Source organism: Amblyomma americanum, chromosome 1 (assembly GCF_052857255.1).
Source record: "Amblyomma americanum isolate KBUSLIRL-KWMA chromosome 1, ASM5285725v1, whole genome shotgun sequence".
In the NCBI taxonomy this organism is placed as follows: Eukaryota; Metazoa; Arthropoda; class Arachnida; order Ixodida; family Ixodidae; genus Amblyomma; species Amblyomma americanum.
Window position 1 is genome coordinate 394,255,940 of NC_135497.1, and position 21,031 is coordinate 394,276,970.

Consider the following 21,031-nt stretch of genomic DNA (forward strand, 5'->3'; position numbering starts at 1 on the left):
AAGCGACAGTCTGAATAACCTCTTGACTTCGAAGTACAAGTATCTTATTTTCTGCCTCTCAAATTACTCTGTCACAGTCGAGCCGCGCAACTAATTTGTTCAACGCAACGAATAGGGCGGTGTCGAATTATTTATCACTTTTGAAATTCCAAATTTCAGGGCCGCACCACGTGATTCGCCACTGCGAACAAATGCACCGAGTTGAGTGCGACTAGCACAATCTCACGTTGGCGTCAAACCACGCGGCAAACACCACAGCGGCATCAGATGAACGTTCCTGAACATTTGCACTCGATTTGGTCGCTGCACCGACGGCGTTGTAGTGTCAGGCTACACTCGCGCCGCAAGAACTGGCGCTGCACTGGCAAGACTCTTCCGTGAACTAGTACAGAAAGTGCGCCCAAATCGAGGAGACCTCAGGCCACAAGCTGTTCGCAAACGAAACGAAAAAAAAAAAGTACCACACCGGATCAACAGAACGTTCATGTATTTCTATTTTCACGCTTTAGGAATAAATGTAATAAGCAGCATTTTTACGAGACTTCACTGTCATGGATCTTTTACGATTTTCACCTGGTGTCCTTAAAGCTACATTGTTGACCCTGGCACATATGGAGGTGTGTCACTGCGCCACACCTCTCTAGGCGGATGCGGATTTAGCTGCCGGTGTCTGTCGTAGTAGGTGACGTGTTCGCTTGGTTTGGTTTATCGGGTTTAAGGTCCCAAAGCGACTCAGGCTATGAGAGCCGCCGTAGTGAAGGGCTCCTGAAATTTCGACCACCTGAGGTTCTTAACGTGCACGGACATCGCACAGTACACGGGCCTCTAGAATTTCGCCTCCATCGAAATTCGACAGCCGCGGCCGGGATCGAACCCGCGTCTTTCGGGCTGGCGGCAACAAGGTATAAATCTGTCAAAAGTAAGATTGAAAGCAAAAAAGTTGTGTATCTCCTTGAATCTCACACACTTAGCTCAGTCTGTAGGAAAGGCCAATGGTCTAAGTCTTAACATGTTCTTTTCCGCTAAAACACACAATATAGAATGTCCCTAAGAGTTATCGTTTCGGAGGCGCGCCTGGCAAAAATCAGTGTCTGACTTCCTGCAGAAAAGTCTAAAACAGCTAGTTGTTGATTATCCTTTCGTGACGAAAAATTCCGGAAGTGCAATTGATTTTCTTAAGCAAAGTGAAGGAAAGAATATGGTTGTCTTCTCAGTCGATGCGAAAGATCTTTACTACTCGTTGCGGCAAAATAGATTGTTGCAGTGCGTTGAAAGATGTATTGAGAATGCTGGCCCCATTGCATTCCAGAATTCAGTGGGAGTGAGTGTTGGGGGATTTTTAGAGCTCACAAGTACATATCTTAATTCCACTTTTGTAATGTGGGGCGATGACCTGTTTTTGCAGAAACAAGGAACATGTATAGGGTCTAACCTTTCTCCTTTGTTAAGTAACCTATTTTTAGCTGAATGTGACAGAAGGCTTTTTGCCTGCCTTGAAGACGTAGGGGTGTTTCTCGTTTTGTGGACGATTTTTTAATCTTTTTGGAAACCACTGCAATCGCCCTCGATGAGGCGGTAGGAAGCGTTTTAGATCATTTTAAGCATAGCGTATCTCCACTTGTCGTCACGCACGAACTTCCTGAGAACAGTAGCATACGCTTAACTTTTCTAAAAGACCACACCTGCTGGATTTATCATCACAGGGATGATAAAATGCCCTCACCTTTCAGTTCCTCGCATTCAAAGCTCATAAAAATTCGTTTAGGGTTTGTCAACTGTATTAAAAAGTCATGTGAACAGGCAATTGTATAATGCCTTTTCCTGCAGTCCAACAAGTTGCAAGATGTGGGTTATTCGTTGCGCATGCTGGTCTGTGTGGCGGTAGGACTTATAAAAAAAAAAGGGAAGCCAAGTCTCAGGCAGAGCCGGAAAAGACAAAAGCCGGTAAGAAATTTGCAGTCATTCGTTATAAACATAAGCTTTCGCACAATCTTAAAAAATTGGCAACAGGGTAAACGTTGACGTGTTGTTCTCAGCCCCAAATAAGCTGAGTTCATTATGCAAGCAAAGCACTTCAGAAAACCCAAGAAAAATTGGTTGCACAATCAGGCATCAAAAGCCGTTCGCGAGACGCACAGAAATCGTTGTTTACAATGTGCCGTTATCCTGTGGTAAATTTTATATAGGCCAAACGGGACGATGCCTAAATGAACGATTGGGTGAGCATGACTATGTTGTGAACAATAATAAAGGAGGGCACGTGAGCATTCATTGTTTAAAATGCAAAAGGAAAAGAAAAGAGGGTTGTCGTCTTCTCTTTCACAAGTGTTAAGTCGTTTACGGGAACAAATGTAAAATTACGCGAGAAATTGTTGAGGCTTTAGAGATAGCGCGAGCTGGCAATGACTGCGTAAGTGCTCCGTCAATTCTGTTGTCACAAAAAGAGATGTCTTATCTTGCATCGTTCAAGTGTGTCGCTCGATGACTGCTGTCTTTCACCACTCTGTGGTAATGCCTTGCAGGCATTATCGAGAGTATAAAATTCCGCTTCTTGCATGAAATAAAATCAGTTGGAAGTAGGCGCTCCTGTTGTCTGTCTTATTCTGTGTCCTTGTTTTTTGCACTTTTACGTTCAATACCCGCATTGGAAGAATGCGAATGCCTTGACGCCTCCTCGACACTCGTCGCATTTCAAATTTGGTGCCATGGTTGTTTTCTCGTTCACTTGACTGGTTATCGATTATCTCTTATTATACCCTCGTTTCATCCCGGGAACCATTTCGAGTTTTCAAATTTTCCGCCACGCTTAGTTCCCGCCCACTCACTTACCCGTCCAGTCTATTTCATCATCATCAGCCTAACTGCACCCACTGCAGGGCAAAAAGGCCTCCCCATGTGTCTCCAATTAACGCTGTCCAGTCTATTTACCCGTTAATTACCTTCTGCTTCTCATTAACTCCCTAATTGCCTCTAATTTATCAGTTTTTCTATCTCCTGGTTACGTATCGATTACTTATCATTGGTCACGTGATTGTACATTTCGAGTTTTCAAACTTGTCGCCACGCTTTGGCTCTGCCCACACTTCCGGTTTTTCGAATTTAGCGCAACGCTGTAGCTTCGCCTACTTCCGGCGTTTTCAAATTTCGCGGCAATATTGCTCAGGCCCCGCCCACTTGTTGGCATTTTTGGGTCTAATTAATTAAATATTCATCCGATATCAAAAAAAGTTTCTTCGGGCAGCATCCTCACATCACCCTATTTCGATTACAACCACACGTTTGACGCTACCTCTTCCGAGATCCCCAAAACTGCTGCGGACACAGTTTGCGGACAAGATCACCGCCGACATAGCCTAGTAAAGCTGTAGCTTGAATAATACGTTTATCATTATTCTGAGCCCAAACTGTGCATCACGGAGAGTAGGTGACACAGTTTTGTTTGCGCCCACGTGATCTCAGCGCTGCTGGTTGCCTTCTGGGCTTCTTGAATGGAGCCAAGGCGCTGCCTGTGCACAGCCGGATAGGGGATGTTCTTGATGTGAAAAATGGTCAAGCATATCGTTAGTGCTCTTTCCAGTGACGTATCTTGATTGAGCCGCCCAGTATATGACGAGGCTTATGAGTGCAAACGGTGCATCACAGATCGCCCCACAGGATGCAACGTCCTCAAGGTCTGTTGGTTGAGCCCGGCAATGAAAGTAAAGTATACTCTAAGCGACGTGGCTGCAATGATATACTGGGTAGAATTTTAAACGAAAAATTCAGTGCACAACTACTGTTTACATTTTGTAGGGCCAATGCTAAACATTCCTTGCTTGAGAGAGCACCACCGTTAATTCGGACTCTACTGAACATGAAAATGGGAGCAGGCTTCACAAGTCTTGGCTGTAGTGCTCCTGCATAAAGATGTATGTTGGTTCACGAAGTTGGACCACTTTCTGTACCACCAAGGCGAGGTTCTTCAATCGTTTTCACAGTCTCTCTTTCAAAGGCCAGCTCAAATAAAACAAATGCGGTGCCTATTCAACATATGCCTTTAAATATTGGTCAAGCAGAAAATATTTATCTATTTATTTACAGAATACCTGCGTCGCCTCGAAGCCATTATCGCAGGGGAGACAGTTTGAAAACAACGTGTTCTTTTCACAGAAAAAGCAACAAGAACATTAGGTGAAGTTAACATCAAAGAAAAACAAAACAATCAGTGAACATTATTAAAGGTAACAGAAAGCTTGAACAATAGTAAGACAGGAGTAGATTCTCAGGAATACAGAAGACAATAAAAATAGAGATTATCAAACACTGAAACACACTCTTCCGACAAGTTCGTCTTTCAGAGTTTGTGGAAAGAATGATTTAGAAAAACTGTTTGTATTAGAATTGTATTCGCGCACCTTTCTGGAGTGGTCGTGCCAAGTCGAGACGTAAGTTGGCTCCAAAAGGTAGTTACGGCTGTCAATTCCTGTTTGATTATAGAAGATGCGGTGGAAGAATTTGTCTCAAATTTTTTCTTCTGATGTTTAACGGTTCCCAGCCCAGCAATGATTTTATCTCAGTGATACTTTGGAAGGGGTTATAATTATTGGATACGAAGCGTGCAGCCTAATTTTGGAGTTTTTCTATTGCTTCAATCAAGTATGTCTGATATGGGTCCCAAATAATGAAGGCGTAATCGAGGATGGATCTTACGTGCAAGAAATAAAGTGTTTCTTTAACATCTTTTGACGCTGATTTGAAATTTCTACGAATAAAGAACAACATTTTACTTGCCTTAGATATTGACTGCTGGATGTGTGTGTTCTATTTAGGAGTTTGCATAAAATATACACAAAGATAATTGCACTCTGAGACGCTTCTTATGGTTATGTTTTCAACAATGTATTGTGTGCGAAGTTAGAGATTTTTATGTGAAAAATGGACGTGATTACATTTCTTAATATTCAGATTCACCTGCCAACGCTGACACCAATATACTATTTTATCCAGGTCGCTCTGCAGGATAGATACATCTGATGGTGAATTTATTTCCCTGTAAACAACGCAGTCATCCGCTAACAGTTTTATGAGGGACTGTGTGCAATCTACAATGTCATTTATATAGATCAGGAATAAGAGTGGCCCCAGGACACTGCCCAGGGGACACTCCTGAAGATACGGGAATGTATGATGAGCTGCAGCCATTCAGAACACACTGTTTACGATTGTTAAAGTAATTACATATCCAGTTATGGGTTTATTATGTATATTCAAAGATATTAACTTGATACTTAGCAAGGTATGCGAAACTGTGTCAAACACTTTTTTTGAATTCTAGGAATAATGCATCTACATGTTTATTCTTGTCGAGGGAGTTACCTACAAAGTGCTGAAATTCGACTAATTGGGTGTTGCATCAGTGCCCATTAAGAAAACCATGCGGCGAAGCAGTAAAAAAAGTTAATGGATTCAAGGTATTTAAATAACTGACTGTACAATATATGCTCGAAAATTTTACAGGAATCTGAAGTCAAGGGTATAAACTATAATTTTCCACCAGTTTCTTGTCCCCTGATTTGAAGATCGTATTGACAGCCGCGACCTTCCAGTCCTGCCGAACCAACCCGGTTTCGAGCGAGGCTCTAAATATGATACAGAGATACTGTGCTATAATGCTGTGGCATTTATTTAGAATGATGGATGGGATTCTATCAGGACCTATAGATTTAGAGGATTCAAATTGCTACGTTTTACATGGAAAACGTTCTTGCGGAGTATGCTTGCACTGCATACTCTTATAACAGGATGTAAATGCTTGGTTATCAAAAGCTTCAGAACAAATACTGATCTGTAATTAGCAATGGAGATAAAAATTCAAGTATGATTAAATGACGGGTGCATTATTATGGCGCTCCTCGCTGCGGTTCATCGGTGTTCAGAGCGGTTCATCGGTGTTCAGCTCCGCACGGCCATGTTTCGACGAAGGCAAAACGCAAGGTGCCGACGGACTCCGCTACGTCAGAGCACGTTAAAGAACCCCAGGTGTTCGAAATATCAAGACGCCTCAACTATACACGGCATCCGTTATAGCCCATCTCGCTTCGAGACTTTAAACATTACTTAAGAGAAGTTCTTTTTGGGATAGTTGGTAATTGATCATTGTAATTGAAAGGTGCCAAAATCACACACACAAACACAAGACAAGGAAATGGACAGAGCGACACTCACCACTGGTTTAATTTGCAGAAACCACATACATACATATATATAGAGTCAGCCAGCGCCTGTGCAAGGAACATATTCACACATCGTCTTACACGATAAGCATCGCTGAGAAAACTTTTTTTTCCGCCTTATACAAAGATATAGATGTTTCGCTGACGCACAAACTGTCTTTCTTGCTGATATAGAACGCTTCAATCAGTTCTCTGGCTTTCATATTGCTAATCAAGGTAAGAATCCGCACCTTTGAAAAAACACGGCTCACAAGAGCGTGAAGAGCAGGATCTAATATGTTTAGGTAAATTTGGGCCCTCTTTATTTTATTCCACGTTTCGTTCATGTTCTCTAGTAAATTTGCGCCCTCTTTATTTGGTTCTATGTTTCGTTCATGTTCTCTGAACCACGTAACGTCTATGTATATCTTCATCAGCCCTTAAGCTCTATCTTCGAGGTATATACGGCTGCACGTTTTTATGTTTTCTTTTTTTGCAAGGTTTAGAGGTTACATACTTGTTCACAGAGGTCACAACTGAAATTTAGGCGTATAGCTCAAGCGGTAACCTCCACAGCTGAACGAGTGTGCGCCGTATACGTTTAAGCTTAACAAAAAATGCTCTGCCAACACTGTCTGAGTTTTCGACTTAAGAGCGTTAGCTGCGGGAACTTCAAATGTTCACATCGGTGTGCTTAGCAAACATGGAGAAGACCAAATCCAAACATCCGCGGGTGTTTCTGGAAACATCCCTTCTAAGACACAAGCAGTACCATCTACCTCATGCATTTTGCACTATTATATCGATTTACAACCGCCTTAGGTACATCCGATATATTTCCCCTTTATATCAGTTATTAATTTTTCAAGAGTGCATATCACAACACGACAAATTGTTTGACATCATCCGGAACCTCTTGCGACAAACGGTGCAGCCGTAATGGCCGTCTGAAGGTTGCGTTCGGCTTCTGAGCAGGGGTACCCGGGTTCGAACCCGACCGCGCCGGCCGCGTTTCGATGGAGGCGAATAGCAAAGGAGCCCGTGTGCTTTGAGAGTTCAGTGCATGTTAAGGATCCGCAGGTGGTCAAAATTCTTCCGGAGCCCGTCACAACGGCACGTCTTTCTCTGTGTTCTTTATTCACACCTTCCTCTTTTCCTTACCGCGCGGTTCGGGTGTCCACCGAGATAAGTGAGGAAATTACAGAACCATTTCCTTTTTAAAAACTAATTTGCGTCTGAAGATCCTCGGAATGCACGGTTTGGGGGCGGAAAGATCGTCGTTGCGAACCCACACTTATCATTTTGGGCTTCATCTCAATTAGTAATTCAATCCTGTGGAACATGTCAAGTCATTTGACACCTCTTTGAACATCCTGCGTCAAACGAGTAGCGCCCAAATTTTATGCAAATTGTAGTCCCGTGGGGGGGGGGGGGGGAGGGGCCCTACTTCGATGGCCGCTATACTGGCACATAAATAACGGGTCACAAATATAGGTATCAAATGAGGCGCTACACGCCCAACGTTGCTATGTGATCAGTGTGTCCACGTGGTAACTGTTTTGGTCTATTTGATCTTCGCTGCACACAGACGCGTCCTTGACAAACGTTAGTAGTAAACGCTAACGCTCTTAAAATGGGGCGAGGGTTGTATAATTCGGCGAGGAGGGCGCGCCGCGCCGGTTTCGCCGGCGCAGGCGAGGGACCGCGTCTCTCCGCTATAGGGGAGAAACCCAGGGCTTGGTTCGCACAGAAAACTTCAGCCTCGGTTCCCTATTATTTCGTTTGAAGTATCTCCCCACTGAATAAGCATTGCGCACGTGCTATTCGCGTTGGACATTGTGAGTTTGCGATGCCCGCCAGGTACAGACACGTTTTCGTGTTTTACGCGACCGCAGCCGTGAGCATCAATGCGACTGCAAGGGGGATGCATAATGGTGTGTCCCCTCGACATGGCCGAGGAGCATAATTGATGTGACTGCTGTGATCACAGCCCCAGCAACCAGAGCAGAATCGCCAATCACGCTAAGTAAAGTTTCTTTCTGAAGCAATTGTATTCCAGACTATATGCCCTGACAAGCTATGTTGCCTTTTGTATACAAAAAATATGTCCCCTAGAAGCAAGACATTCTAAATTTTATAGTTGTTTTGTGTTATATTTTGTGTTACATTTTGTTTTCGCGTGCAGTTTTGCTGCGAAAAAAGAAGAGACGCCCAGATAAGCTCGGTCGAGTTTGATAGAAAAGAAGCGGAACTTCGTGAAATCCTAGACCATAATCAAATTTCTTTGATAATTTTTAGAAATTTCTTATTCACTGAAGGATACTATTGTGCTGTATAGAAAATGCTGTTTTATAAGCTGCCCGGTTCATTAGTAATTGAAAAAAATGATGAAATTCCTTGAAAGTCCTTGTAAATCCTTCAATTTTCGCTCTCAAGACCAGCATGAACCCTGCAAACACTCGTAAATGTAGAAAAATCACGAAAAACGTCTTCTGCGAGAAAAGAAGAACAAACGAAAGAATTATCTTTCTCACAGTCTAGAAAAGATATCAGTCTGTCATTAAGGAATAAAGAGAGCATAAGCATATAGTGCCAGGAAAACATACAGCAGACTCTAATCTCTACAGATTAAAAAAGAAACACCGGAAAGAATAAAATAAAGCCATAATCTCATCATTACAGTGATCGAGGAATGCTTTTACTGACAATGTTGAAAGGTTTCGTCGTTCAGTTCACAGCTGAGCGCGTCGAGGATAATTGGGCGCAGAAAGCGCGCTGGTCAAGGTGGCTCCACGAAAAACCGGTTTGACCGGTTTGGTCACGAGCGCTCCTCCCTCGGCACTGCTCGCCCCTACCGAGAGCTGCAACGGCAGAAACAGGGTTGTCGCTACCTTGACGTCACTGCGCTGCCCTAGACGCTTACAAGGTCGGAGTATAAGAACGTTTTGAGATGCATACATCGCTCAGCAATTACCCTTCTAAACCTTGCACAGAATGCTTACAAACCGATACAATGGTAATAATACATAGAGGCGGGCGCACAAATGCATTGTACTTACTGTAGACGCAGCAGTGGCTCAGTGGTTATGGCGCTCAGCTGCTTCCCGAAAGACGCGGGTGCGATGTAGGCCGCGGCGGTCAAATTTCGACGCAAGGCGAAATTCTTGGGGCCCGTGTGCTGTGCGATGTCAGTGCACGTTAAAGAACCCAGGTGGTCAAAACTTCCGGAGCCCTTCACAACAGCGTCCCTGATAGCCTGAGTGGCTTTGGGACCTTAAACCCTCAAACTATAAACCGCGCATTTTGCTTACTAAGATACTCCAACAGTCTATGAGTAGCTAGAGAATGGCCGCAGTACATGCACCATCCAGCTCTTGTGTCATCAGTTGACGGCCCAGGGTCCCGCTGGTACTGAGCACAGTCAAATAGCTTTTCTTGCATTGTCCTCGCGAAGCGCCAGGGATGTCGAGATACGTAAGCATCCTGACGAAGAATCACAACACCATGTACAGATTTTCGAAAGTGCCTGCTCTGGTCAGGTTAGGTTTGCTTCCTGCAAGCGCTAATCGAGTCAGACGGGAGAATAGCCTGAGCTCATTCTGTCTGAACAAAGGAAAGTTCGCGTGTTCTGCTCAAGACGGCGGGAGCATGGACCATTTAACGCGTGACGGGAAAGACTGCGGCACGAATCTAAACGTGTGTTTTGCCTTCTTCGCGCGTAGGCTGTCGCCCAACGCTTGCAGACAGGTTGAGTGGACCGGAAACTGTGGTGCTCACGCTTGGAGGAAAGACGCACACGCGTATTTTCGGTCACGTGGTGCTGAAAACGCCCTTGGCACCTTAACATGGCCATCATGCCTAAAACTGGGCGTAAGCGTGTGACCACTAGTGGCCTTTTTTTAGTCTGCACAGACAGATCTCGGCGTGCACTTCCCTCTGCTAAGGTAGACAAACTTGACAACCCAGGCTCGGTGCAGCAGCGAAGTCTTGTCTTTTGGTTTAAGCCATTTTCAAGCAGCATGCTTTCGGATTCAGGTATACAGGGTTGCTTTTGCCAAGGTATGGGTGAAGGGGAGTGGTTAAGATAAGGGTTTTAGTGGCATTGCGGTGTCCTTGCTTGGCTATTTCTCTGTGATTGAAGGCTCCAGTGGGGGGTCTCTTTGCTCATTGAAAGGCTAAATGCATTCTCTGCGGATGTCATCCTGCATGGTCCTGGTAGTCCTTCGCAGTGAGCAACATTGTTGCTTGCGTTCCCTGCATGCACAGGTACCCACACGCTTGTCGCATAAATCTTTGCTCAGTAGCAGTTTTCTAAACTTGGAAAGATGATCAGCGACCGCATTCAGGTATTGTGAACGGCGCCCGCTCACTCGCCTGCATGGTTTGCACGCGCAGCAATAGGTGGTGAAGAGATGGAATTCTTCACTTGTACCTTTCAGGAAGTAGCTTCTCGGAGAGAGAGAGAGAATAAACATTTGATTTGTAAAAAATAAACCGTAGCGGAGAGTAGGTGGGGTCCTCAGTCCAAGACTCCAGTGGCTTCCGCCGACGCTTTGGCAATGGCGATTAGCGCTTCCTGGTCTTCCAGGGTGCCGCTGGCCAGCGTCATCTCCCACTGCTCCAGCGCCGCGTTGTGCGGCTTTAAGTGGTGAAATAGAATATTTCACTCTACTAAACATCAGTTAAGACGGCCATAGTGAGATAACTTATTTCAACACCGAGAAAGCAGTTTGGCTATTTGTGAGTGTGCTAAGTTGTGTGTTTGCATGGAGCCGAATTTTTAAAGCAGTCTAGTGATGTGCATCGGTGTGTGTGTGATTCAAGGACTCTATGTGCTACGCGTCAAATGATCGCGAGAGTCGAATTCCAGCCAGTTTGTGTGTGGACACCTCTGTTTCCTGGGTCACCTCCTAAAATACATTGTATTTTGCCATTAGCACTCTCCATTTGCTCTACCTCACTCTTTCCGTTTATTCACAGCAGAGCAGGGTCACGTCAACCCTGTCCTCCATTCCTCTCATTAAACTTTACTTGCTCTGCACCTCTTGTCGATGTAGTGTAAATAAGCGAGACTCTCATTTGACGCATTATCAATTCTCTATTACTGAAAAGTTCTCAAAGGTGAATAGTGTAGTCCGAAATTCTTCATCAGCACTTCCCCCGAACGCCGCCAAGACCACGAAGAATCCGGCCGCTCCACCTGGACCAAGCTGTATAGAAGAAAGATTAGACGCGCGGCGCTGATTCCCATTTAGAATGGTTTTAGTGCGAGTACACTCCAATATAGTAGCCCAAAGCCACAAACAAAAATGACTTCAATGAGTAGATCCAGCAGATGCCGATACAACAATCGCACTTAAGTATATTCGTTTTTCACAAGAGTTCCAATATCTCATTTAAACTTCTCCTACAACACGGCTGTACAAACAAGAGTCACTTCAAAGTACGTCTAATCAAACAAACTTTAAAGGCGGTTTCTCATGTCGCTTAGAGGGCTTCCGAGTTTTTTTGTGTCCTTGCACGCGATCCTTCATGATCGAAAGGCCTGGCTTGCAACGTTGCCATCCATATTAGGCTCTGTCTTGTGTCCTTGCTGCTGCAGTTAAAGGCCAGCTTCAGCATGCGTTCCCTTCAATGGAATCCACCACTTTGCATTTGAATGGCCGTATTAGGTTACCGTGGTCACTCCATTATTTATTTATTTATTCATACTGCCGGCAGCGGCCATGGCAGGAGTTGCAGTTTTGCAAAGTACACATCTTGTTAGAACTTTTGCATGTAAAATATAATCAAAAACAGAAAAACAAACTCTTTGAACATTAGGAATTTTTGCACGTCACTGACGGCAGGAAAAAAAAAAGAAAATATTTGAATAGCGCACAAAAACGTCAAATGCTGTGGTGCAATGTGAAGAACAAAAGGCGCGTGGCCGTAATAGCAAAGTACAACAATTGTAATTAAGAGTAGGTCCGACTGGCAAAAGTTAAATAAATGGATCATCGTTACCGACTCGCCCAAGTTCCCACCCTTGTGAAAAACAGAGAGCAATGTACATAGATCACTTAGAGGGTGACAGGTGACAAGGCTAGTATACAATACATTTTTTTATGCACTCATAGAATATTCCCGTTGCATAGAATATTGGTCGATATGTAGTATAAATAGAAGCACCAGATTGGGAAACCAGAGAAAGTAAAGCAATTGTGATGTCTTGTAGGAGACAAACGGATAATCCAAGCCACCAGCAGGAAAACGCATAGTAAACCAGAGCAGTGACAGCGTCGAGCGCAACTTCTCACCGAAATATGACGCTTCGTCCTGAGCAGCGCGCGGTAAAACTTGCGAGGCGTAAAAACTTTCATTTCGTTCGAATGAAGTAAGGCAGGCACGGGGAACCTCTAAAGCGTCGCCGATGCCATACAATAACGACAGTAGTTACCAACAGCGGCACAAACTGCATGGCTCTGCACTACGCGAAAAGGCGCTCCGGCTGCTTTCGCGAGCATATAGCTCAATTCTCGGCAGTCTTCGACGGCTCCTCCCAAAAGACGACGGCGAACGTTCCTTTTTGCGACGTCGCCCCGCTTGACGCGGTGATGGCGCGGCGAGACTCCTTGTTCATCTTTGTATGGGCCTCATCTGAAAATCTTTCATATGCAAAAGAAAAGGAGGATGTTACCGTTACGTAGTAAACGTAGCAGCAGTCGAACTTTATGGTGAATGCATGAAGTGACCCGAAAGGCAGGAGCTTTCCAAAGTAGAGTGTTTCGTTTGGTTCTCTCAGTTCCTTTTCGGCGTTTACAGTTGGGTTTAAACCTTGGCCCGGCCATGATTCGCGTACTGGTCTAGGCCCGAGTTGGGAGAGCAATATTTTGGCAAAGCGAGTTGATCTATAGTTGCGTAAATACCATAGGTAAGATGATGCACGGTTAATATATATTGCACTAAAAACGGTTCTAAAACGGCGACCATGCTATATCCTTAAATCTTGCTCTAGCCTCAGCTTCTGTTAAATGGCACAATTCTGCCCTATATTGTTAGTTTGTCGAAATTAAAACACCCATTTTATTCTCCCTTTAGGCTTCAGGCTTTTTTAGGTGTATGAAAGACCACAATATTTTGATTACCGACCAGCTCATGCGACGGTTTAATGGGAGGAATACCTGGGCATAAAAATGCCACCGAAGTCTTTATTCTTCACTCTTAGAAAAACCTGTCTAGTGAGATAAAAACTCGACATACGCCACCTAGAAGTGCACCGGTGCGCACGCTCCAGGCGTCACTAGCGTAATAACCTTGGCACTATGTCCGGCGCGCAGTAACGAGCAGCTTTCAAAGCAGGCCTGATTACACGAGTGAAACGTTGCACTGAAAACAGATTAGGAGTAATTCTGGAAGATAGGAAGAGTGAAAGCTGATTACCTCATTGCAGTTCAGTGAAGGTACAGGTGGCACTAAATGACTGAAAACTCACCTGGAATGCCACACACTACAGAGGGAGATAATGTCATCATCATCAGCCTGACCACATTCACTGCAGATAAAGGGCCTCTCCAATGCCTCTCCATTTAACCCGCTCTTTTGCCAGCTGCGGCCACCGTATCCCCGGAACTTCTTTATCTCATCCGCCCACCTAACTTTCCGCCGCCTGCTGCTTGCGTACGCTTGGAATCCACTGCGTTACCATTAACGACCAGCGGTTATCTGGCTTTCGCATTATACGCCTCGCCCATGCCCCTTTCTTCCTTTTGATTTCTACAAGAATGTCATGAACCGGCGTGTGCCCCCTCACACACTTTGTCTGGTTCCAGTCTCTTTACGTTACGCATTATTTTTCGTTCCGTAGCTCGCTGCATTGTTATTTTCATTAACCTCCAAGTTTCTGCCCTTTTGGTAGGTACCGGCAAGATACAGGAGCTGCATACTTCTCTCTTAAAGGGGCTGTGAAGGGGGCTATAATAAAGTTGCGGCATGCCTGGGATATTGAAGCACACTGCTTCACGAATAGTGTCCAGCAAGAATTTTTTAAAAGTGCTTTGTAGAAGCTGATCTTTAGTTAAAATTTGAATTTCAGCGTCTTCGCGCCTTTCCCTCTTCTCTCGTCACTTTTTGCACGCTGGAAGGTAGGCGCTCCTTCGCCGACCCTCCCCCTGGAAGCGGAGCTTGCCGGACCGCCGGAGCTAAGCGGCTTATTGACCGCGGCCACGGTAGCTGCCTGACGTCTGCAAGAATCTAACCAATGGCCACCTATCACCATGTCTGCGCAGATGCGGGGGGCGGAGGAGGGAGCGAGCATGAAAAAGTCGCCGGAAAGGGCTCGTCAACTTCGACGCGTGATTGTGGGTCGACTGCTGCGTGTAGAAGAGTATTATTTGGCTCTGGCTTTCATGGCAACGCAGTGCAGTGATTAAGTAAGTTAATGTGCTCCCCTCAGAAGGCGTTTCAGAGCCCCTTTAAGTGATATTAGTAACTGCCATTCACTATCTGCGAGAACCAGCTATATTCGCTCCACCCTGTTTATATTCTTCTAGTTGTTTCCCCTCTCATGATACGAATCAGCGGTCACTACCTGCCCTAAGTAGGTGTGTAACCTCACCACTTCCAGCCCCTGGCTGCCAATTGTGAACTGCTGTTCCCTTGCGAAACTGTTGAACACTACTTTGGTTTTCAGGATGCTAATTTTCAGACTCACCGTTCTGCTCTGTCTAACTAATTGATCATGACTTTCAGTAGATCATCTCCTGAGATAATTAGCAAGGCAATGTCATCAACGAATCACGGATTACTTACGTATTCTTCTTTACATCTTATGAACAAACTATTCCTGACCCAGGCCACGGAACACCTCCTGTAAACAGGTGGCGAATAGTATTGGCGAGATCGTGTCTCCTGGCCTTCCTTATTCGAATTTTAATGCTGATTTGATGGAGGACTTTGGTAGAAATGCAGCCGTTATAAATATCTTCCACTATTTTCACATAACATTCTTGTACACCCTGATTCCGGAATGCCTATATGAGTGCTGATGTTTACACTAAGTCAGCTGCATTCTCGCAAACAATAAAGGCTATATATAGGAGTTGGTTATACTCTGCGCCTATCTCAATCACCTGATTGATAGTGTGAACATGGTCTATTGTCGAGTATCTTTTACGAAAGCCTGCCTGATGCTTGGGTTGATTCAAGTCTAAAGTTATCCTGTCTGTATTGGCGATTGCCGTAGTAAATACCATGTAGGCAACGGACAAAAAGCTGGGTCAGTGATTTTTAAAGTTCTTGACACCTGCCTTCTCATGAATTAAGATAATGTTAGCATTCTTCCAAGCATCCGGTACGTTCGAAGTTATAAAGCATTGCGTACAGAGGGTGACTAGTTTTCGTATAACAATCTCCCCTCCGTCCTTCAACAGATATGCTGTTACGTGATCCTCACAGGCTGCTTTACCCTTTTGCATTCCTAATAAGGCTTTATTTACTTCCTCTTTACTTACTGGCGGGATACCCATGGATAGATATGCGCTGCTCCGTCTTTCATTATATTGATTCCGATTATATTGGTCAATATACACATTTCTGTGGAACTGTCCGTTTACTTTAACTATCTTGTCCATATTGATAATGACCTTGAACTCTTTGTCTCCTAAGGCATACATCTGGTTTTTACCTAGGCCTAGTCTCCTTTTCACCGCTTTTAGGCTACCTCCGTCCCTTTGGACATGCTCAACTTTCCATATTAAACTTCCTTATGCAGGCTATCATGCGCTTATTTATGAACTTTTCTTTATTAAACGTTTATAGACTTTAATAACAGTTCTTCTCTCTGCAGGATTAGACACTTTCATGCTTTGGACTTCCTTAATAAGATCTTCCGTGTCCTTAGATAGCTTGTCGGTATCCTTCCGAACCATCCTACCGCATAATTCTAATACGCACTGGTTAATGAAAGCTGCGAGATTCTCATTGATCGTTTGAACGTTAAGATCGTCTTTTTAATTTAAAGCCAATTGTCTATTGTGCAGCGATATCCTGAATTTGCCTACTTTACCTTTTACCGCTAATTAATGGGCTTCAGATTCAATACTTTCTTCCGTTCCCTCTTCGAGTGTGAGCTAATTTGAAACCTTACCATAGGACCTCCACATCCTACATGATGGAAGGCTGCGTGCATAGTGTGAAGTCTATTTCTTTTTTTACTTTTACCACTGGAGCTCTTCCACATCTAATCCCTGCGTTCTCGTTCGTGAAACAAGGAATTCGTAAATTCTTTCTCTCAGCGGACTCTATTTATTAACTCGCCCGTGCTTTTCCTAGAGCCAATGCTTTAGTCACCTACCGCTTCTTTCTTGCGCACCTTCCCATTGAAGTCGCCTATCAGTACACTGTTATGTTATTTTACTCTTTCATTGCCAAAATCATGTCTTCACAGAAGCTTTCAACGATCATGGCTGCATGTAGGTGCCTAGGCCTGCATCACCTTCAACTAGTACGTCTTATTGAGCCTAATCATGAAAGCTGCCTCCCTCTCGTCAACACTCTAGAACTCATTTATGTTGCCAGCTACAACATCCTGACTGATTAGGAATCGCACACCTAGTTCTCGTTTCTCCGCTGATCCACGATAGCACACTACGTGCCCGCCCCTTAGTACTGTGTACGCCTCATCTGTCCTCACCTCATTCAACCCTATGACATCCCATTTCATGCCCGCTATTTCCTCGAACAGCACAACTAGGCTAGCCTCATTAGATAATGTGCTGTCATTAAATGTTGCCAGGTTCAGGTTCAATGGGCGGCCTGTCCGGTGCCAGACATTTTTAACACCCTCCGTTGCGTCCCAGGTCTGACATCTTCTTTGGTCACTTCCTCCGCAGCCGCTGGGGACTGGTTTCGTGAGGGGGTGCGTTGTCAGCTGTGGTCACCGAAATCAGGTCGCACTCCTGGTCTGGTTGTGCAATTATATAGACATGCGGAGTTTTTTGTTTTTAAAATCTGGCGTAGACTTGCGTGGCACCGGGATGCGAGCCTATGTCATCTTATACGCGAAGCGGATGCTCTACCTAGGCGCCATCACTGTATCTGAGATAAATAATGAACTTTAGGCTAAGGTAGAAGGAGGACACCTCCTTCGCCACTACTGTGCAGCAGGATGTCACACACTGTAGGCGCTGCTTTCCTCTGGCGTCGACCGTATGCAAATGTAAAGGCGAGATGAAACTGCTTTCGAGGAAAAGGCGGCTTCCATGTTGCAAGCGAAATCATCAGAAAATTTAAAGATGTCCGAAAGCGCATGCTGATACTTTTCGCCCTCGGAGCTTTTAAATATGCCCACGAGCTAAAGGTCCCTCCTGCGGTTTGCTAACCGGCGAGACACTCTTCTTTGGCACGCTTGAGACGCCCAAATCAACGCGAAGGAATTTCGCAAGACAGTGTGATGGTTATAGCAGCCGTTGCTGCCCCCTTTCCTTGTTCTTGAAAGTACTGTAACATCTGTATGCAGGCACCAGTTAGATGCGGACGCAGTGCGAATGCGCGCATTGCACGTACTCGCAGCGTACAGGCCGCAGCAGCATCACCGCAAATCCCCGTTCTAGGACCACCCCAGCTGAACGCGTTGTCCAGACCGGCGCGCCTCCAGCAGCGTGGTGGTGGTGGAGGTCGGCCACGCCAAGGCCATCATTAGCGGGGCCGCCACCACGTACACGGCGATTTGAAGGGTGCAAAGCGTTTGTTTTGCCCCAGGAAAAGCAGCGGGCGTTGTCTTGGTGGTGGGCTGCAACATAAAAGTTGTGACGATTTTTATGGCAACCTCTGCAACGAATACCTAATCGAGGCTACCTTAGCATAGGCGAAAAGCAGCCGCGTTCCATTACAGAATCAGTAGTTTATAGATCGGATACTTGCGCTTGTCGGTGAATTTTTCTGTTTTACAAAACATGTACTTCTCAGTAAGGTGGCATTCTTGAGAAAAAAAAATCAGATGCTGGTTCATGTAATTTATTTCGTACGCGCTCATTGCATTAAAGGACCCGTGTCGCATACATTCCGGCGTCGTGGTTGGCGGCCGACGTCAGCGGCCTCGACTGCGACCGAAAAACCCAGTCCAGCTAGATGGCGCGATCTTTTGGCGTTATAGCAACCTTCCATAGGATTGTAAGAAAACTAGTCGGTAGAGGTTGCTCGGGAAGAGCAGTCGGTGTCGCGCGAGCCCTACCAGTGGCAGAACGTGTCATCGAAGGATAGCGGCACATCGCTTGACGGCTGGACCACTGCGCCAGAACTGGCATGGAGATTTCCGGTGATCTATGGATGTCAAGTTGAGGATGATCAATTGCGCGAATATGGGCGCGAATTCATTAGCGCAATTGCGTCATAGTCTTAGGGCGGAGTTTCACTGTACCCTCAAATTTTTTTTTTTAGTGCAGTAGCACTATGAGGTGCTTTTTTCAATTTCGGCCATGCGTACGTACACTTAGTACAGAGTCGACCACACTCGTCTAGAGCGCTCGGGCGGTGTGCTGCGGAGTAAATGAAGTGAATTCTTTTCGCAGTCGCTTTCCTAGAGGTAAGTGCCTGCGCGGTTCACGTGTCTATTCTGCTACTCTCCAGCGCAATCATTATCAGTGAAAGTCAATACCTGCTTTGAAATTCCGCTTTATTTCCGCCGGATGTCGCCTCTCGAGCACTCAAGACAAGTGCGATGGACTCTGTACGTATTTACGTCCTTGAAGCCTGCTGTGGCAGGCGGCCACCTGCTCTCTGACTTGTGGTCAGCCTGTCAGGTGTTCACACCTGGCAGGCCTTGGTGGGTGAAGATTTGGGTGAAGGCCTTGAAGGTAAATGCCTTTCGTGTAAACGCCTCCAGGTGAAAGGCCTTTAGCACGTAAGGACCTTAAGCGCATTACGTAACTAGTGCTACTTTACGATATTCCGCGTTTAGCCATGTTGAACCGTCTGCTATTTCTTTTTGTGTGTCAAACTCTTGCTTGAAGGAAAAACCTGCAACTTTATCTTACAGAGCGCTGCCGCAGTGAGCTTGTTGGTCATGCTGAGAAATATGGCGTTCCCTGGTTGAGACCCAGTACGACGTCGGGCAAGGCGTCTATATGCAGAAATTGAGGAAAAAAATTTTCGAAAATGCCTCACCATGGTGGTCACTGGGACGGCGGCTAACGGCTCTGCCGGGATGCGTGCACTCTCGTGGGACTGCTGCTCGCGACATCCACGATCCATATTCTGGAGCGGGGTGGTGCCGCCCATTTTCCGCGCCGTGTGCCCCGTGCTCGCGGTTGCTGAACCGCGCAGAGGAAAGGCCCTGGGCGAGCTCGGAGACTGGAGACCGCCAAAATTAAGACGGCGCGCTGGCCGTGGTGTCACCGCCCCTGCCATCTCAGAGGTAGGCTCTTTGTTCAGCGACGGCCAGGCAGCCGCGGTGCAATCAGGAGCCTCTTCAGCAGCGCGTGGTCTGCGAGCCATGGGTTGGTCGGATGGCTGTAGAGGCAGGCGTGCAACGTGGTCGCAGCCCATCGACGGAAGAGCCTCTGACCAGAGTCGGACAGCAGGGACAGGAGAGCTGTCTTGTTGCCTCAAATGCGATTGCACATAGAGGAGAGCGTTGTTGTTGTTATTGTTAGTCTATCAAAAGATGGCACTACACTGAGAGATCGGCCAAGAATCTGGTGACTATTCACCTGTATTCAGGTAATTAAAATGAAAAGCACGCGGGAAATCAACACCGGAGGATTCTTCCTCATGAACAGAAAAGGGATGAAAGTTTTGATTTCAAGATTAGGAATAATAATGATAATATTATTAACAATAATAAAGAGAGGGATTGGAACAGAATTATTAAGTCAGAATGTAATAATTTAGAGGAAAGAAAATTTTGTAACCCTTAGCATGGCAGTCGGTGAGATTCTAGCAGGAAATTTAGAACAGCGGTACAAACAGATCTGTGGCTGAACACAAATGTGGTGGCACCAAATGATAGCAAGAGCGGGCTGCTTAAACTAAGGCCAAGGGGGCGCAAGGGCTCCTCCAGCAACCTTCTTCTCAAAAGAGGTATATCGGCGACAATAGAGCAAAAAATGGTCAATAGATTCAGGCACACAGCAAAATGCACTAAGGGGAGAGAGCGCCAAATCCGACCTGTGTAAATAGAAATTTGGAGGAGGGATACGGCATCGCAGCCTAGTCAGAGATACTTCAAGCTGCCGAGATCGACAAACTTGCCTGTTCCAAGAATATCTGAGGTGCTGATAATCCGCCGTTGTTACAAGTGTTGTGTCTTGCGTGCTTAAAAGAGCACGTCGCCGAAACCTAGATGCTGTAATATAGGCTGTAGCCGGGATGATAGGCAACAGGGGGCTGCTTAGGGAAGCCTTTGCGAGTGTATCAGCAATCTCATCAGCTGTCACACTGTTGTGACCGGGAACCCATACTAAATTAACAAGACTCAAATGCGGAGGAAGCAGGGACAAGAATGTGTTGAAAATAGGACCGTCAACATGCGTGGCGAGGCACGAACACAGAGATAAAGAGTCGGTAATTACTGCCACGGCGGTAAAAGAGGGGTGTAGCTTGCTTAGAGCAAGTACTACTGCCAGAAACTCTGCTTGAGAAATAGGGGTGAAATTTGAAAGGCGCAGTGAAAATGACCAGTCTAAATGCGAACAGAATATTCCCACATCTGCCTTTTCATTGCACTGTGATGCGTAGGTTACTATTGCAATATTTGTAAGTAGGGTCCTTAGATGATCGTCTAGTAGACCATTTAGAATACAGGATGGCAAAAGTTTTTCATTTTGGGGGAAAATATTGTCGAAAACAATGTGGACAGCGGG